Source organism: Neofelis nebulosa, chromosome 10 (assembly GCF_028018385.1).
Source record: "Neofelis nebulosa isolate mNeoNeb1 chromosome 10, mNeoNeb1.pri, whole genome shotgun sequence".
Classification (NCBI taxonomy): Eukaryota; Metazoa; Chordata; class Mammalia; order Carnivora; family Felidae; genus Neofelis; species Neofelis nebulosa.
In genome coordinates this window covers 67,421,266-67,427,923 of record NC_080791.1, presented here as the reverse complement: position 1 = coordinate 67,427,923, position 6,658 = coordinate 67,421,266, and the positions used below count along the sequence as shown (strand labels likewise).

The 6,658-nt window shown below is 46.8% G+C and overlaps 1 long non-coding RNA gene across 1 annotated transcript; it reads right to left on the bottom strand.

Moving 5' to 3' along the window:
• Positions 1–4,083: 4,083 nt before the first annotated feature.
• LOC131488722 (uncharacterized) lies at positions 4,084–5,403 on the bottom strand. The gene is made up of 2 exons (XR_009250262.1): positions 5,279–5,403; positions 4,084–4,418 (listed from the first exon to the last, which is right to left on the bottom strand). It is a non-coding gene; the product is annotated as an uncharacterized LOC131488722 (long non-coding RNA).
• Between the last annotated feature and the right edge of the window lie 1,255 nt (positions 5,404–6,658).

Here is a 6,658-nt window from a genome sequence, read left to right as displayed (position 1 = left end):
TTGCTTTAATTCAAGATAGAGTGCATGCAAGTGTCACAGTTCTGTTCTTTCAACTCTTCTGTATGTTTGAAGATTTATGTAATAAGCAGTTCTTAAAAATAACTTGAAAAGAGAACAGATGAAGATCACCAGATTCCTTTAGCATTGTACTTGCCATGGGTGGGAGGGCAGGGGCCTGAGAAGGGAAGTCAGTAAAGCTTCCAGAACTGAAGGGGCCACTGGAAGATGAGAGTCAGCCTCAAGAGACTGCCTCACCTGGGCCCGAGAGAGCACTGTCAGTGGGAGCTCAGCCAATGCCCAGAATTTAGCCAATATTTGTCTATGCTGATGAGCCCCTTCTGCTGCCGACATTGTCCCCAAGTGAAGGCATCCCATCACCAGTTACCTCCATGTAGCTATGCATGGTCCAACAGCAACAATGCCCACCCATGTCTCAACGTTTTTCTTAGCACAAGAGACCTACCTAATGAGAAAAATCCTATTTACAATGGTTCAGGACACCCATAAGCCCTACCAAAGGGAAGATGGGGATCTGAATAGGTCCTAGCCTCCAGTGCCTGTACTTGAATAGGATTGAATGGAACCATTTCAACAAGAGTAGTTAATGTTGGCAAGGATGCAGAGAAGGAGGAACCCTTTTACATTGCTAGTGGGAATGCTAACTGGTACAGCCACTCTGGAAAACAGTATGGAAGTTCCTCAAAAAATTAAAAATAGAACTATTCTGCGATCCAGCAATTGCACCAGTAGGTATTTATCCAAAGGATACAGGTGAGCTGTTTCAAAGGGGCACGCGCACCCCAATGTTTATAGCAGCACTATCAACAACAGCCAAAGTATGGAAAGAGCCCAAATGTCCATTGACAGATGAATGAATAAAGAAGATATGGTATATAAATGCAGTGGAGGATTACTCAGCAATCAAAAAGACTGAAATCTTGCCATTTGCAACAACATGGATGGAACTAGAGTGTATTCTAAGTGAAATTAGTCAGAGAAAGACAAATATCATATGACTTCCCTCATATGAGGAATTTAGGATACAGAACAGAAGGGAAGGGAAGGGAAGCAAAACTAATATGAAAACAGGGAGGGGGACAAAACCTAACAGACTCTTAAATATGGAGAACAAACTGAGGGTTGCTGGAGAGGTTGTTGGGGTGGAGGGATGGACTAAATGGGCAAGGGGCATTAAGGAGGACACTTGTTGGGATGAGCATTGGGTGTTATATGCAGAGGATGAATCGCTAGAATCTACTCTTGATATCATTATTGCAGTATATGCTAACTAACTCGGATGTAAATTTAAAAAAATAAATATTAAAAAAAAAAGAGTAGTTAATACCCACCTGCATGACATGTAGAAATACCCAAACATGTTCCTGCAGGAAACTACAGAGAATGGCTCAAAACAAAACAAAAACTTGTCATTTCTGAGCAAACACCCCTTCAGATCCTAGCATTCCAGAACAATGATAAATGACGCATTGGAAGAAATAGAAATTGCTGATAGGGCAGCCACTCAGAAACAGAGATTGGTTTAGCAAACTTCGTCGCAGAAAAGTTATATCCCATAGGCTTCACGGCTCGCTTGCCTCCTGTTTTCTCAATGTGTTCTTGTGTTCTGAAAATGTGACTAAATCCAAAAAACAGACTATAATAGTGATGATTTCATCTATTCTCAAGGTCCCTGAGTTTCATAAACAAGCCAAAAGCAAGAGGTGTACCTTCCCTATGTATTGGCAATTTGTAAGTTCTGCTTGAAACATTTTAAATGAAATGACATTAACAAATTAGTAATCAGAATAAACCACATTATAGTTGTGTCATTAAATCAAAACATATAGGGCCACCTGGGTGGCTCAGTCGGTTAAGCATCCAACTTCAGCTCAGGTCATGATCCCGCAGTTTGTGAGTTTGACCCCTGCATTGGACTCTGTGCTGACAGCTCGAGGTCTGGAGCCTGCGTCAGGTTCTTTGTCTCCTTCTCTCTCTGCCCCTCCCCTGCTCACACTCTGTCTGTCTCTCACACAAAAATAAATAGACATTTAAAAAATAATAATAAATAAGTAAATCAAAACATATATAACCCGCAGGTTGCTGACGCACACCAGCCAATAGGTATGACTACCATCACGGTCATATTAATAGCTGAATCTCATTGGCCCGGCCTCTAATCCAGCGTGTCAAGAATTACAGCCTCTTACAAAGTTCTCCTCCAGGACTTTACAGGAGTCTCCCAGGGACTTGACATCTGAACGTGAATCAGCTCAGGCTTCCCCATGCTGCTGGCCTCTATCCATACAAACCAAGCTGTTGATGTGCCCTCTACATCAGCAAGCCTGAGATGTGGGATTCCTGCTTGCTTCACATCATCTCAGTGACTAAAAAGCCCACCACTGTCACTGCGCTGACTCTGCTGAGCTGGATGGAGACCCTCTCCCCGACACCAGATTCCTGAGCCACTGATGCTGGTGACGGTGCTACTCTAGTCACCAGTCACTGTCATACGGAAGAGCAGAATGGCCCCCCGTCATCCTGCTATAACTTTCTTGGCAGCTTTGCATTGGACCCCAAAGTATTACAGAGTTTAATGGTTTTCTAATTTGTATATGTGGCCTTTCCTCCTGGGGTGCTCAGAGGTCTCGATGCTGCTCCCCTCAGGTGCTAGGTGTGGCTCACCATGCCAGCCTACCTGTTCCCTTTCAGTGAATTTTCCCCAAAGGGTCCAAATCCCTTTCCTAAAAACTGGCTTTGGTCAGAACCCTCAGACCATCAGCTGTGACACTGATGTTTGACCCCCATTTGTGGACAGGGTTTAAGTCTTCTTCCTCAGGACTCCTCCAGTTCCCAGGTAAGTCATCAGTTACAAATAAACACTCGGGGAAGAAGAGTGTTGCCCAACAACACATACCAAATATTGCACACTCGCTCAGCTGCTGGCCAACTGAGATTGATACAGATACACAAAGTATTTTATTTCTTATTTACAAACATGACTTTCCAGTTATAAACAGCATCTACAAACTTTGTACAGCTACAACAGCACAAACAAAGAAGTGGATATATCCATTCAGACTCCCTCCCCCCAATTTATAATAAGTTCTGGCAAAATTGTTGGGTTTAAAAAAAAAAAAACCCGATTGCTTAAAACTTTCTGGGAATTGTATCTCTGAAAAGAAGCAGACGTGGATGATCCTTGAAAGAGATGCTAAGTGAAACAAGCCAAACACAAGCTTGGAACGCTGAAAAAAGTTCTGGAGATGGATGGTAGCAGCAGCTGACAAGGACTTAATGCCACTACACTGTACCCCTAAAGCACTTATGGAGCACTTTAGAAAAAAAAAGGCAGGAGGTGGGGGGGGGGGGCACTACAAAGGTGTTGTGAATGGCGTTAAGGAGTTGGTCCAGCTTGGGGAAGCCAGAGAGAAAAGGTTTGCCTGGGATCCTAAAAAAGCACCACCCGCTGACAAGACTAGGTTGAGTGTGAAGAAAACTGGAGAGAAGAGACACTTCATGGGGGGGTGGGAGGGACATGGTATACAGGAATAATGACCTCTCTCAGAAATGCAGCACTTTAGTTTTCAAAGCATTTCCACACGTGATCTAACTTAATGTCATAACAGGCCTGGGAAGCAGAGGGTTGGGGTTCAGACACCAGGGCTCCCGAGGGGGAAGCCAGCCTTCCCCATGGACGCTCCCAGCTTCCTCAGGGAACTGGCACCCCATTTGCCAACAAAGAAACTGAAACTCAGGTGAACTGACTTGACCCAAATCCGTTCCTTGGGAGCAGAGCAGAGATTTGACCCTCAGTCTCTTGACTCCCTACTTAGTGTTCTTCCCACAAGTATGAATTAAAACAGAATGAAACTGGAAAAGTAAAAAATAATTCCTGACTGTGTCAAAGAATGAAAGAATTCCTAGTCTACATTAAAACTCAGGAGAAAAAAAAAAGATATAATTTGGGGATATATTTTCAGCTTTATAAAATCCTCCCACCCCCGCCTCTGAGTAGGAAAGTGGGTAAAAACAGAATCTGGGGTGAGAAGTCATCTGATTCATCCATGATGTGGTGGAGAAGAATCTGTAAGCAAACACCCTGCATTTATTTCAAGTACTGTGTCTCATTCTGCCAGCCTTGGCAGCCAGCCCACTGCGTTTGCTTCAGGGGCCCTTCTTTGCAGACATGGTCAGAGCGCTATTTTGGGATGATAAAAGTGGCCTAAAACACGTGGCCGTTAAGCTGGAATTTAAAAGGACAGACACGTTCAAAGGACAGATGAAGCCATCTGGCTGCCATTGTATGCTGGGGTTTAAGCATCCAGATGTGCGTCTGGGCCTCGCCTGGCACAGCACAGCCTTATCTGTGGAACATCATCCCTGTGTCCTGGCCCGTTCCAGGAAGCAGCTGAAGTCGCCTGCAAGAGAAAGCACGTGGTCTCAGAGGTGAACCAGGGACAGCCTCTGAGGTGCCAGGGATTTCTCCGAGCAGCCAAATGTACACTGACAGACAGGTCTGTGTGTGCTAGAGAAGCTGGTTCCACAGCTCAGATGAACGACTCATTGCAGAATTCACCCACCAGGGGAAGTGAGTTAATGACTGGGGCGTTTCACCTTCTGCCTAGATGCGTCATCATAAAATCAGCTTGTAAAGCCTGGCTCTGAGAACACATTTGCTCGCCCAATGTGGTTCTGTGGGACTACAAAACACTTCCAAGAGGGAAAGCTCACAGAGAAGAAAGTTCTTAGGATTTCTCTGTGCTAGGAACAGGGCCAGTGGCCTGAGCCTGACAGCTGGCCCAGGCGTGGTCAAATCTGCTGACAAGAAGCCCAAAGCTGCCTACAGCATCTGCTCCACATCTGGGACTTGTGACTCATCAGCCACTCTCTCCCGCAGCCCTACATTCTCATACAGGCCTGAGCAGGCAGGCCTCCCCCCCCACCCCCGCCCCCCACCAGTGGTGCCGTGCTGAGGCCCCAGTGCTCAGACTTGTTCCTCCACCTGAGGGCCCATCAGGCTTTGTTTGTCCTTATCTCCAACGCTGCCTTCCCCTGTGACTTGGCCTGGTCGACTAGCCCCAGGTCCAGGGCAAACTGTGCCCAGACTGTCTCAGACTCAGCCCTGGCTGTCATAACAGGCTCCCAGGCTGAGTCCTGGCCCTTTAAATTTAGCAGACCCATACCCCACCATACCCAGCTGGCCCACCAGAGTGAGCCACAAGCTGCACCTGTTCCAGGCCAATCCTGTTTACCCTGGACCTACTATTTTTGCTCTCACCTCCCCAGTTCTCAGATTCCTGGCTCCATATCCCAGCTGCCATAGCTGCTTCTGGCCCCTTCACTTTGGTGACCCTTTGGACTTCCCTTTTTAGACCACAGCTTCTCACATGTTTCTGACTCTGCAGTGCTGTCTTCCTTCCTAGTCTCAGGTGAAGACTCCATGATTCAGCCCCAGCCCCTGGGTACTCTTTCAGCTGGGATCATTCCTAGGACAGGCAGAGGGTGAGGATTTGTCCCTATGGTCCCTGCCTGCTTCTGACCCTCAGCCTGACTTTGCTCTCTAATTCCAGCAGCTGGGGGTTCCCTGATCAAGCCCCTGGGCCCCGATTCCTGGAATCCCTCCATCACTTAGGACAGCTCTGCCCCGGGCTCAGTTTCTGATTTCATGCTGGCTTTGCCCTGGTTATACCAGGCCCACTCCCACCCCCCACTGTCTCATTGCAGTCAGAGTGAGAAGGTTCTCAGGCCTTTCAGAGAGTGGAGGTCTGAGAGAAGAGGGCAACACTGCCTCAGGCAGAGCCCTGACAGGGCACAGAGACTGGAGAGAGTCTCACACCTGTCTGCGAACATTTCTGTCTACAGGTTTGGGGTTACTTATGAGGAGAAACATAATGAGGCACAAGAAGGCAAGGCACTTGCCATCTCAAGGCTTGCTTCCTACTCTGTAAGTTGTGTGGGGGAGCGTGTTGTTTCAGATATCTCAAACAAGCATCCAGTTCTAAGTCCCTGGAAGTTAAGAGTGGCCCCATAGGTTCAGACCCTTTTCTTTGTCAGACTTCAGGTCTGAATTGAGCAACATGTCTGTCATGGACGTTCTCCACCAACGAATGTGTGAATCCTGGGTCGCCCTACTCCCAACCTCTCCATTCCCTCCACTCCAGAAGATGCAGAGACAAGAGCCAGAGCCAGCCCCTGTTCCTCTTTCCCCCCTCTCCAGACCCCCATCATTCCCTTCCCTAGAGGCCTAGCGACCCAAAGACCAAATTCCCCTAAAAGCTCAGCCGGCCATTTCGTTTTCTATAAGCCAGCTTTCCTTCATGAACATGTACTGTGATGGGACAGTGAGGAGCAAGATTCTGCCCCTTACTGGTGATGTGACCCTAAACAAGCAGTTTAACTTCTCTATGCCTGTTTCCCCATCTTTAAAACTGGGATACTGACAGCCTCTCCCTCACTGCATTGTCATGAGGATTATTGGAGTCCATTCATGGAAGAGTAATACCTCTTATGTAATAAGTGGTGATGCTACAAGTTCTTATTTATTGTTCACTCTATGTCCGATCTTATTCTAAATGCTTAATATCCAATAATTCATTTTCCCTAAGCACCGTAGAACAGGAATGGGAGGATTATTCCATAATTCTAATGTACATTATTG